The sequence below is a fragment of the Stomoxys calcitrans genome, chromosome 4 (assembly GCF_963082655.1).
Source record: "Stomoxys calcitrans chromosome 4, idStoCalc2.1, whole genome shotgun sequence".
Classification (NCBI taxonomy): Eukaryota; Metazoa; Arthropoda; class Insecta; order Diptera; family Muscidae; genus Stomoxys; species Stomoxys calcitrans.
This window is the reverse complement of record NC_081555.1, coordinates 55,741,241-55,753,254: the sequence shown is the minus strand read 5'-3', so window position 1 is coordinate 55,753,254 and position 12,014 is coordinate 55,741,241. Positions and strand designations below refer to the sequence as shown.

General features: G+C 36.8%; 1 protein-coding gene and 1 long non-coding RNA gene across 12 annotated transcripts in view; one reads left to right on the top strand and one right to left on the bottom strand.

Moving 5' to 3' along the window:
• Positions 1-8,764, bottom strand: part of LOC106091263 (uncharacterized) — a 28,887-nt gene extending 20,123 nt beyond the window's left edge. For both annotated transcript variants that reach the window (XR_001221982.1, XR_001221983.1), the window contains exon 1: positions 8,724-8,764. This is a non-coding gene — a long non-coding RNA (uncharacterized LOC106091263). The remainder of the gene's footprint in view (positions 1-8,723) is intronic.
• LOC106088904 (uncharacterized) overlaps positions 1-12,014 on the top strand; it is a 778,231-nt gene that overhangs the window by 142,525 nt on the left and 623,692 nt on the right. The window lies entirely within an intron of this gene.

Sequence of the window (12,014 nt, the reverse complement as noted above, 5' to 3'; positions counted from 1 at the left end):
CTTGGTTTTATTAGGGTGTGCATTGATATTGCTTCTATATAAATCGATCTCCTGATTTTTACTTCCCATTTTCGTTTGAAATATAGGTGATGGGAAATTGATGATAGTATCGATACTATCGATATTTATTATTAAAACTATCAAAAATATCGAATGTTGCGATTATCGATAGCTTGCCAGCTCAATTTAAGGTGGGGCGGTAGGGGGAGTTTTAGGATGGGGCGTAACCGTGGTCATTTGACCATAAAGTTTTATACCAACGTTGTGTTGCTTTAGACGTTTTCGGGAGTAGAATACGAATTTGATATTAAAAATTGGCATATTGGAGGATCATGATAAGTAGCAACTCAAATCGAAGGTATTCGGAAGTAGCTTATGAATATGGTCTAGAAGGACCAAAAGGCTATATAATTTGTTGATATCGCAAGCGGGTGGACCCTACTCCCTTATCGCAAACACAAAAACAAACCAAAAATGTGGACGGATCGGAACAATATGGGTATCAAATGAAAGGTGTTCGAATAGTACAAATGGCTATTGAATATTAGATCCACGTACCCCTTGAACCCACCCAATCCCAAAACTCCCCCAAGCAGACATATTGGTCCTATGTGCATATTAATATGGGATTCAAATTAAAGGCATTCGGGAGTAGATTACGAATATGGTAAAAATTAGGTTCATGTAATGGCGAGTCGCCCCCACTCCAAAAAACCCCATATACGGGTATATTAGCCGATTATGGCTATATGGGACTCAAATAGAAGCTATTTGGGAGTAAATTACGAGTAGGACATTAAGATTTGTGTCCAAGTATCTAGGTGGCACTGCTAAAAACGCCTCAAATAGGTTAATAGGCCAATTACAACAATGGTTGATCGATTTTTATTTTTGAGTGCAGTGCAACATTCAAATTTGTGCTCAAATGACAGAAGGGGTGTGGCGGACAATGCTCCTACAGACGACTCCCACGAAACGGGTGTATAACCCTATCTTATTGACTCCTTTATCACAGCAGGGATTTATCTCACATACAATCAGTTTTGTCCGTTTCAAGTTTTAGCTTCATGATAAGAGACCTTATTTTGTCTTCTACTCCGAGTCCGAATGGCTTGCCACTGGCTTTACTGCATAAAAGCTTTAAATGTTCCATTTACTTGGAAGGCAATACTTCCAACCCTCGAATGTTTTGAACTTCTGTGCAAAGGTGGTCACTACATTACATATATGGAGGGACAACTAAGTTCTTCAGCCCAGTAAATCGTTAAATATGACAATTTGATTTAATTAATAAAAGACTATATGATGAAAATGGTAACTTGCTACAAAGTAATTTAAAGGCAACTAAAACATGATGATCTATGTAATAGGTGTTAAGCCACCCCAGCCAAGTGGCATTAGCATTAACTTTGGCGTCATATATTCGATTTTAAAATTTGAATCAACTGAATGAAAACGCCTATACGAACAAATAGGAGACAGAGTGAACCAAATTGATCATACATATGTTATTTACCTTTGTTATGCAAAAATACAAGGGACGGAAAACTCTATACAGCCTTACAAAAAGGTACCCGACGATGGAATAATCGCCGACTCTCTTAAGATTCGGAAGTCTAGGATATGCAAAAATGGAGGCCACCGTAGCGCAGAGGTTAGCATTTCCGCCTATGACGCTGAACGCATGGGTTCGAATCCTGGCGGGAACATCAAAAAACATCCGGTCCTATTGCTGGCGACATTTGTGAGGTACTATGCCATGTAGAAATTTCGTCCCAAAGATGTGTCGGACTGGGGCACACCATTCAGACTCGGCTATAAAAATGAGGACCTTCATCATTGAGCTTATAACTTGAATCGGACAGCACTCATTGACAATTTGGAAGTTTTTACCTGTCCCTCAATGGAATGGCCATATTTGCATTTGCAGGATATGCAAAGATCCTAATATTAAAACATCAGGCAGTGCAGTGACGAGAAACTCAATGCAGCCTAAAGAACAGGGAGCAAACGATGAGACCACCACCCACTCCCAAGAAGCCCATTTACTGAATGATCAATGATTGAGGTCATCCAGATAAAACTTCCACCGAAGCGAAACAGCTACACACGCTCTGATGGAGAATATCGGCAAGGGCAAGTTTCATATTGAGGCATATTCATGAGCCATGAACGAACCGGAACAAAGTTTTTGAACTGAACCATATCAACTACCAATTATTCTATGCTAACACTGGTACTCGGCCGAGGACCTACGTTATTTGTCATACAAATTTAAATTATACAATTTCCCTAGAGTTGTTGTTTTTGTTATAGCAGTGTGTTGTACACCGAGGCGGCAGCCCTTGCCGATGACGGAATTCATCGGGTTAATCCGCTACTTATAACAGGCTGCCATGGGATTGGTGAATTTCCCCAGGGTTGTCAGCGTCGGCAGCAACAATGAAGTGAAAGGGAGATGGTGGATCATAGCTGTCATCACTTAATCTGCCTTTCGACTCTCCGACTTCGCCACTCACGACGGAGCTGCAACGGCTGGTGAGGAAAGCTAATAAGGTGCGATGCGAACTCTCGCCACATTTCGTGGGGTAGTACCAATACTAATAAGCGAAGCCAAGCCCTGGCAGAGTTCTTTAATACTTACGACCTAATAACACTATATATTGGTAACACTGCTACCTTTGTTCCAAAAAATAATATCTTTTTTTGAAACGAATACTCTCTATTCGTGTTTTTTACCCCAATAAGCAAATTACGACATATTATGGCGATCGGTTAAAGAGAGGCCATGCAACCACTACGTCCAAAGTTAGATTAAGTGGTTTCTATAGAATCTAGTTATTTTGGGTCCTAGCATGAATTTAGATTCTAGATGGGATTCTACCAGGTAAAGTCCCATGTGTGGGTTTGTACCCAATAAATACCTTTTTAGGCATTTATAATTTTCCAGATATTTTGGTAATTGTAAACACTTTGCAACTTTGCATATAGGCGATCTATATACCGATCTCCCGACTTAAAGTGTTGAGGCTATAAATTGCCAATTTTTCATCCGATTTCGGCACATTTGGCACTGTGACCCCTACCTATCCCTGTGAAATATAGTGCAGTTCGGACTATATATGGATATAGCTGCCATATAGCACAATCTCCCGACCTCCCAATACATGGTATTAAGGCCCTAAAAGATGCATTTGATAGTTTTGATAGACCTCTACATCCTTTTGTCGAATGTAACCGAGATTGGACCATATTTTGATATTGCTGCCATATACACGGATCTCCCGGTATTGCGCCTATAAAAGCCGCATTTATTATCCGATTTCAATGAAATTTGAAGCAGTGGGTTTTGCAACACATCTACACTTATTTGTCGAATGTGTTCGAAATCGGACCATATTAAGATGTAGCTGCCATACAGACCAGATATAGGGCATTGACCCTATAAAATAGCATATTTCATTAAATTTCGGTAAAATTTTTAGCAGTGAGTTTTGAATCCCTATACCTTTTAGTCGAATGTGGTCTAGATCGGACATATTTGGATGTATTACTGCCATATAGACCGATCTCCCGATATAGGGTATTCAGCCAATAAAAAGATAATGTTTTACCCAATTTCGATGAAATTTGAATTAGTAATTTTTGGTAGACCTCTAAACTTCTTCGTCGAATGTTGTCCAGATCCGACCATATTTAGATATAGCTGCCAATAGACCGATCTCCCGATATAAAGTATTGAACCCATAAAAGAAGCATTGCGAGAACATCAGACAAATGTTCAATGATACTGAACCTAATGCTGGCGATATTTGAAAGGCACTATGCTATGCACAGAATCCATGTAAAAACTTTTCCCTAAAGAGGTGTCGCACTGCGTTATGCCATTCGGGTTTCTCGATATGTGAGATAATTGCCTCAGTTTTTTAAAGGAATGTTCATGAGCAAATTTGCCCCTAAACGGAGCATTCATTTCACGGTTTTATGATTGCCAGTCAGGTAAAAAAGTATGACTTATGGGTTTTAAATACCATTTGTTTAGTTTAAAGTTTAATGCACCTTTTGTGTGTTTAGTAACCTATATTTGGAGATCGGTCTATATGGCAGCAATATCTGATTATAATCCGATCTGGACCACATGCGACAAAAAGGTGAAGATGCAGCTATATTTCAATATTTTCCGATCTGGGCCACTTTCGACCAAAAGTTGTAAGGGCCAACGGAACTCACTGCTAAAAATGTTATCGAAATCTAATGGAAAATGCTCCTTTAATGGGTGCAATACTCTATATCGGGCGATCGATCTATAAGGATATATCTAAATATGGTACGACGACATTCAACAAAGGAGTGTAATTGTGTTTCAAAACTCACTGCTTTAAATTTCATCGAATTTGAGTAATAAATGCGCCTTGTATAGGCGTAGTATGCTATATCGGGCGATCAGTCTATATGGCAGCTTTATTCAAATATCGTCCGATCTAGGCCACATTCGACAAAAGGGTGTAGAGGTCTATTAATTCTCACTGTTTCCAATTTCATCAAAATCGGGTAAAAAATCCATCATTTATGGGCTTAATACCCTATATCGGCATGTCAGGAGATCGGTCTGTATGGCAGCTATATCCATATACTGTACTATCTGCAGCACATTTCAAGAGATGGGTAGGGATCTACTAGACTACACCTTGTCAAATTTCCGCAAAATTGGATGAAAAATGTGCAGTTTATTACCCCAAGACTTTTAATCTGGAGATCGGTCTATATAGTAGCTATATATAGCTAGGATTTGATTTTATTGAATCAAAAAGTCAGGTTTATATACAAAGAAAAAAAGGCATCAACATTTGTTTAAAACGTTTTATGTTGTCAAGATATCTGCAAAATTTAAATATCCAGCTTTTGAGTATAAATGGGTATTTACCCAATTTAACAAATTTACCTGGTAATACCTTTTGGGTATGTACCCATTGCCCATTTCTACACATTTGCCCTTCAACCTAGTTGAATTCTCATGATTTGGCCTGGTCGAACTTTGCGCGCTTTCATTTCTTATTTTAGATTGGGTATATTGGCTAGAGAGCCACTCTAATACACGCATATCCGCAGCGATATAGATTTCAATATACAAAACAATGTGGACATTATTAAAAGTTATGCCGACGCCTTGTTTCAGTTCTCCCATGTGGTGATGGAAACAGCAATGATGGAGATGTTGTTTTATATGGCCTTTTGCCATCAGTGGAGGGCTTCAATTACAATTTCGCACATAAACCATTGCGAGAGAAATAGAGTAAAGAAGGGAGGGAAAGGAAAGGAAAGGACGGCAGCTGTCCGTGTGGAAGTGAAATAAATGCGACTGGACTTGACAAGTACACGATGGCGATTCGGTCGATGCTTAAATAAATATTAACATTTCATTATGGATGTTATGGAAGCTTTGGAAAAAACTGCCAGACATAAACCAAGGAAAAAGAAGCGAAACAGGAAGGAGCAAAATAGAAGCACAGACCATATGGCCGGAAAAAAGCACTGTTGCATACATACACACGCAACCGAACACTCACACTCACTCTAACACATATACACACTTACACACACTCACACAATTACACACATATACACGCACATATCGAAACATTGCCAAAGAAATATTAATACAAAGTTGTGCCAAAAGCAAAAGCTAAAAATCATGAATTTCCTTTCGCTTGTTGTTTGAGTAAAATGTATTGGAGTTTTAGTTTAAAGATAAACTGCTGTCTATTTATAAAACTTAAGTCGACTACAAACACAATAAATTACCATTGGCCATTTTCCAAACTTTCACTAGAAATGTTGTTCAAACCAATAATAAAGACCCCATTTGGGCCTTCAATCGTATCCTTTATTTAAGACTACTTGTTCATCCAACCATTTTCTGTGTCATTGCCATTCTTCATTAGCTTTCTTTTACCTTCAAGTCCTTCGACAGTCCGATTCCGGCTGTGTGTGTACTTGTCCCCCTTAATGGTCTGTGTTCTACTCGAACTGGGTCCGCAGGCCAATATCCCAATTGGTTATTTCCAAAGATACATACAAGAGAACAGAGTGACATTTGCAAACAAACTATTTGACACGAAACATCTTTTCCCTCACAATTCAATTTTCCAATGTCTAGTCTTTATCACGTCTTTTTTCGGATGGCAGTGGCTCAGACGACATGAAATAATTACAACGAGGACAATGAAACATGAGAACGAAAGTGGATAGAAACATCCGCATGCACTTTACGGGCTTCCCAACAAAATTTTGGATTTCGTTTCACGAACCATGCATGTTTTATGCTCATCTTTGTACAAAACAAAAACGTGCTGAGTTTGGCCTAAACAAATCCTATATACCCTCTTTTGTAAATCCTTTGCACTTTTTCTCTTAATAGGCAAAAGCTAAAAAAGGATGATATTAAGTCAAGCAGTAAATCCCACCATATTTTGCACCTAACAATATTTGTAGCCTCCCCAGCAACTGTACTAAAAAATTACGATTTCGAAACCATTTTTATCAAAAGGGGTATTTTGAGAATTTTTGTAAGAAAATTCGGGCAGAATTTATTTTTGGTTTTTTAAGGACACTTCATCGAAAAGAATTACTAAGATATCTCTATTCGTTTTTTTTTTTCTTAGAATTTTTTTCAATTTGTATTTTCGTTTTCAAAAAAATTAATTTTTTCTGTTCTTTTTTTTATGAATGTCAGAGGCACAAATGTGGAAAATAATTTATGTGTAGAAACAACAAATACGGAAAAACTGAAATTTTCTGATACAGACTAAAAAAAATTCTAAGAAAAAAACAAATAGAGATATCTAAGCAATGTTTGTTTTTTAGAATTTTGCAAGTAAAAGTGTTTTTAAAAGGCCAAAAATAAATTCTGCCCCAATTTTTTTACAATAATCCCCAAAATACCCCTTTCGAACAAAGATGGTTTCAAAGTCGTCATTTTTTGTAAATTTGCTGTGGAGCCTCCAAAAATTGTGAGGTGCAAAAAGTTTTTTGCATAGATTTAAGGGATATATGGAGTAAAAAAACTATGTGCCCAATAGGGTGATCGGGCTTTGAAATTTTTGACCTCGAGGATTTTTCCAATTTTTTAATAAAAAATTGGTTTTTTTTGAAGTATATATAGCATCCGTTTAAGTTGACATATCTTGTTCAAATTTCACTTACAATATGTCCCTTTCATTAACAAGGAAAAAATATTAAGGTTTTTAGGCAAGATTTTTCAATAAGGACTATTCAATGAATATTGTTTTTGACCAAAAATGCAAAAAGTCACTTTTTCTCATTTTTTGACTTCCAAATTGTATAACTTTTAACTGAATAATTAAATGTGGACAATTGTTGCAACAAAGTTGTGGTAATTATTGTCACGAATCTAAATCGTGTATTAAAATGAATTTCGCACCACAAATTCCAAAATGCACAAAAACTCATATATGCTCGAAACAAGTGGAGATATTGTATACCTCAAAGGGACTTTTTTGGCATCCCAAACAATTATTCGAAATGCCGCGTTGACCAACCTTAGGAGCCTGACAAATGGCACCCAGACCACTTAGGGTCTTAAAATTTTTCACATGATCTTGATGACACCTCAGGTCTAACCATTCCAAATTTCAAATATATATCTCTACCCGTTCTTAGACTGAATATTTTTTTATAGTTTTTTTTTTTTAATTTTCTCCCACTGTGCATCGATCGAAAGCATTTATATGCAATTATAAATTGTATTAAAAATACCAGAATCAAATAATGTACAAATACCATTTACTGCTTCACAATGAAGAGCTTTGGGTATCAAACATGTCCCAACGTCTGCATGTTCAATGGCCAAGTACCTCAATTGAATTTGAATGGAATTGTTTATGTCAAACAACAATAAACCACGAAAAAAGCGTACCAAAAATCTAAATCTAAAATTTGAAAGCCAAACAAGAAAATCAAATACTAAGAATCTCGGAGGGGAGAAAATTTCTGGTGATACTCATTCCCATGGTCATTAGCTCGATTCGCTTCCTTTAGGTGAAATACATAACGTAAAAAAAAGAAATTTATTTTACTGATTCTTTTACTAGCGAACTTGGATTTTTGGATTTTTAAAACACAATGTGGAATGATTAATCTTAATTCAACCAAATTTAACGCAGACACCTGCGCCACGTTAGTCGCGCTTTGGACGGCCGTGAACGAAACTATAGGAGTCAGCTAGTGTTTTATAGGCCTTTTATACGGCACATAACGATCGTACTCATCGTGTGTACGTGTCGGTTAGAGCTTTTGCCAAAAACGGTACATCGATTTTTTCTTTTTTTAATTTTATTAAATTTTTTATACTTTTCTTCACTTTTTATTAAAATTGTATTTTTTATTAGAGCGCACAACAAGCCGATTACTAGCTTAGGTGTATGTCTATGGTGGCATGGAGCGGATTAATATCTGCACCCTCTTTTCAATCTGACCTAACCTATAACTTTATTTTAGACAGAATGCGTTTTTCAATGCCTGTCTAGCAATGATTCCACATTTCTGCGAAAACAGTAATCGGTAGATGTGACTCATACACCCTTAATTTTACCTATACTTTTACAATGACCACGCATCATGACTGAGCATAACATAAAAATTTCACTTAAATATAGAGTTTCTTGTGCACGAATATAATTGAATATGAAATGTTAATAACTTACAGAAATGACAGACGGTTAAATATCCATTGTCTTTAACGGCCTTACTCACAAAACTTAATGTAAATTTGAAATAGGTTATTTGACAGATTTCCTTTATAGAACTGTCAAATAAACCTATTTCAAATCTACATTAAATTTTGTGCATAAGGCTGTAAATGTTTTTTTTTTTTCGCTTCTTCTGTGGTTATGAATGGTTATGAATGGGGGCGAGGTGCTCCAAGATTATGAATAGATTACGAATATGTAAAAACAAGAAAGACTTACTTGGTGGACCTACGGGGTCTTGAGGATTTTTAACCCCCATTAACACTAGGCACTAAGGGTATCGCATGAAAGGTATTAAGGTGTAGGTTATGAAAACTCAAAAACAAAGAAATAACACTCGCTTTACGACACTTTTTATACCCTCCACCATAGGATGGGGTATATTAATTTCGTCATTCTGTTTGTAAGTACTCGAAATATTGTAACTATTCGAATATATATATTCTTGATCGTCGTGACATTTTATTTCGATCTAGTCATGTCCGTCCGTCTGTACGTCGAAAGCACGCTGATATAGCTGCCATATAAACCGACCTGGGATCTTGACTTCTTGAGCCTCTAGAGGGCGCAATTCTCATCCGATTTGGTAGACATTTTGTACAATGGCTTCTCTCATGACCTTCAACATACGTGTCTAATATGGTCTAAATCGATCAATAGCTTGATACAGCTCCTATATAAAGGGATCTCCCGATTTTGTTTTTTGAGCCCCTACAAATACGAAATTCTTATCCGAATGAACTAATATATTACACAATGTTTACTACAATGTTCATCATTCATTTTTGGTCCGAATCGGACTATAACTTGATATAGCTCCAATAGCATAACAGTTCTTATTCAATATTCTTTGTTTGTCTAAAAAGAGATACCAAGCATAGAACTCGACAAATGCGATACATGATGGAGGGTATATAAGATTCGGCCCGGCCGAACTTAGCACGCTCTTACTTGTTTTTCTCAATTTTCATTTATATCCAAACTTTAGAATGAAGATGAGGAGGATGATGATTATGATGAATACGAAGACAATACAGCACGAGTGTAAAGGAAGCCCACGTTATTTATACTCCTAAGGTCATTAAAATCAGATTCCCACATCCACGCCGTATTTCCCGGGTAGCGCCAAAGACAACATTAAGTTGTCCGTTCCAGAATTTAACCTGCATATTAAAGATTACGGATCTGTGTAAAATTTCAGCTCAATATCTTAATTTTGGAAGGCTGCAGCGTAACGTATACTTTGTAGAGTAGGAAATGGATATTTCAACGTACTGCAAACGGAATGACTGTATGAACATAACCCCTATCCTGAAAATGGGGAAATGAGAAAAAAAAGTTAACTAATGGTTTCACCTTTGTCCCAAGAGCTGAGCAATGACAACAATATTACATAGAGTAACAAGAAAAAATAAATCATCACTAAAAGCTCTAGCCATTATTTCTTTATTGCCCAGTCATAGATCACTGTTGTTGTAAATTTAAACTTGAAATATGATAGATACAGTCTGGAAAAGTGAGCCACAAACAGCATGCTCTTGTTATTTTGTATGGCAGCTATAGACCTTCCACTCAAGTATTGATTACTGTTGTTGCAAATGGAACATCAGATGGACTGGGAAAGTGACATCATATGGACTATATAAACCTGATTAATGTGTATCAATGCTAGTGATGACACATTTAACCATTTGTAGAAATGTTATTATTTGATGATAATTTAGACTAACCGATTATTCAACTTCCCGTTTGGGATGGAACTCTGTTAAGCTCCATATAAAAACATTAATAATGAAATTTATTTACGGCAATATTCACGTGAATATATGAAAATTATAATAAGTTAATTTTACTTAAAAGCATTTTATTCGCATTTGAATTTCTGTGTTCGCGAAGTGTCGCCATGCTTCCACCAACGAACATTCATAAACCATTGTCTCTTTGTCAGACATAAATAGGACGCCTTTGTTGGATGGCTGTAAACAAAAAGACTATGGCATCCCAGATAGCTAACATTAAATATAGCTCAAAAATGGGAACATGCGGTAGGCTATGACAAAAGTGGACAAGTGAACACAAAAAGACTGCAGGCTCAATAGAAAAGGACGAGTGTAAAATATAACAAAAAAAGATGAAACAATTACAATAAAAGCGCGTTAAGTTCTGGTGGGCCGAATATTATTTACCCTCTACCATGGATCGTACTTCCAAAGTTATTGGGACGATTTATATTCATAAATGGCAGTATGGAAGTCTGGAAGTCAGACTCACTTAGACATTTTCGTCCATTGTGATACCACAGGAACAGAAGAAGGAAGATGTCTTCTAGTTCCTACCGCTGAAATCAGACAGGTTATCCAAGGATTGAGAACCTAAAGTGGAACTCCTTCTGACTGCTAGTCCGCGACGCACACACAGAAGGTGTTCTATAGTCTTTACTTCTTCGATCTGCAAAAGTAGTTGCTGCCAACCTTCAGTCTGTCAGCATTTTTTCCGATTAAACAGAGACCTGTCATGACGGACACAATGACTGAGACGTCTGTTCTAGCCAATGACAGCAATGCAGTAGACCTCTTCAAGTCTATATTAGGGCACATAGTTGTGGAATGCTCACAGCCACCTCCTTGTGACCATCTATCATTCGTTGTCCCTCGGGCCTGGTCCTTAAAACTTAGCTTATATGTCTAATTCTTAACGAGAGTTCGCTTTCATGGAAGCTATACCAGGTTTAACAGTGATTCGAACCATCGGTTTATATGGGAGCTATGTCGGATTATATGTGAGCTATATCGGATTTTGGTCTTATTCGGACCACAATTTTGGAGTGTTGGAAGACATAAAAGAGGTTATTGTGAAAAATTTTAACTAAATCGGATATTCGCACCTTCGCTTTTAGAAAATCTTGTATTTCTGACAAACAACTTCAAGTCAGTAATCAGAAGACTGATTTCCGAAGAACACACATTTAAAAGAATCGATAGAACAGCGCCACACAACCCAGATTTCGACGATGCTCAAGGAAAACAATAGAGTTCCATACCATCTCCAATCAACACCAACGCCCGCCTCTGCACATGGTCCAGCAGCTCCAAGGATGATTTTGGAGCTTTTATATCTATAGATATTATAATCCTTACAGACTAGCCTATATACAATATATACAAACTAAGCTTAATAACTACGAATTCAGCAAAATAATAATCTTTTTCTTTAAAGAATATTTGTTTTCGCACAGATCTATATTAT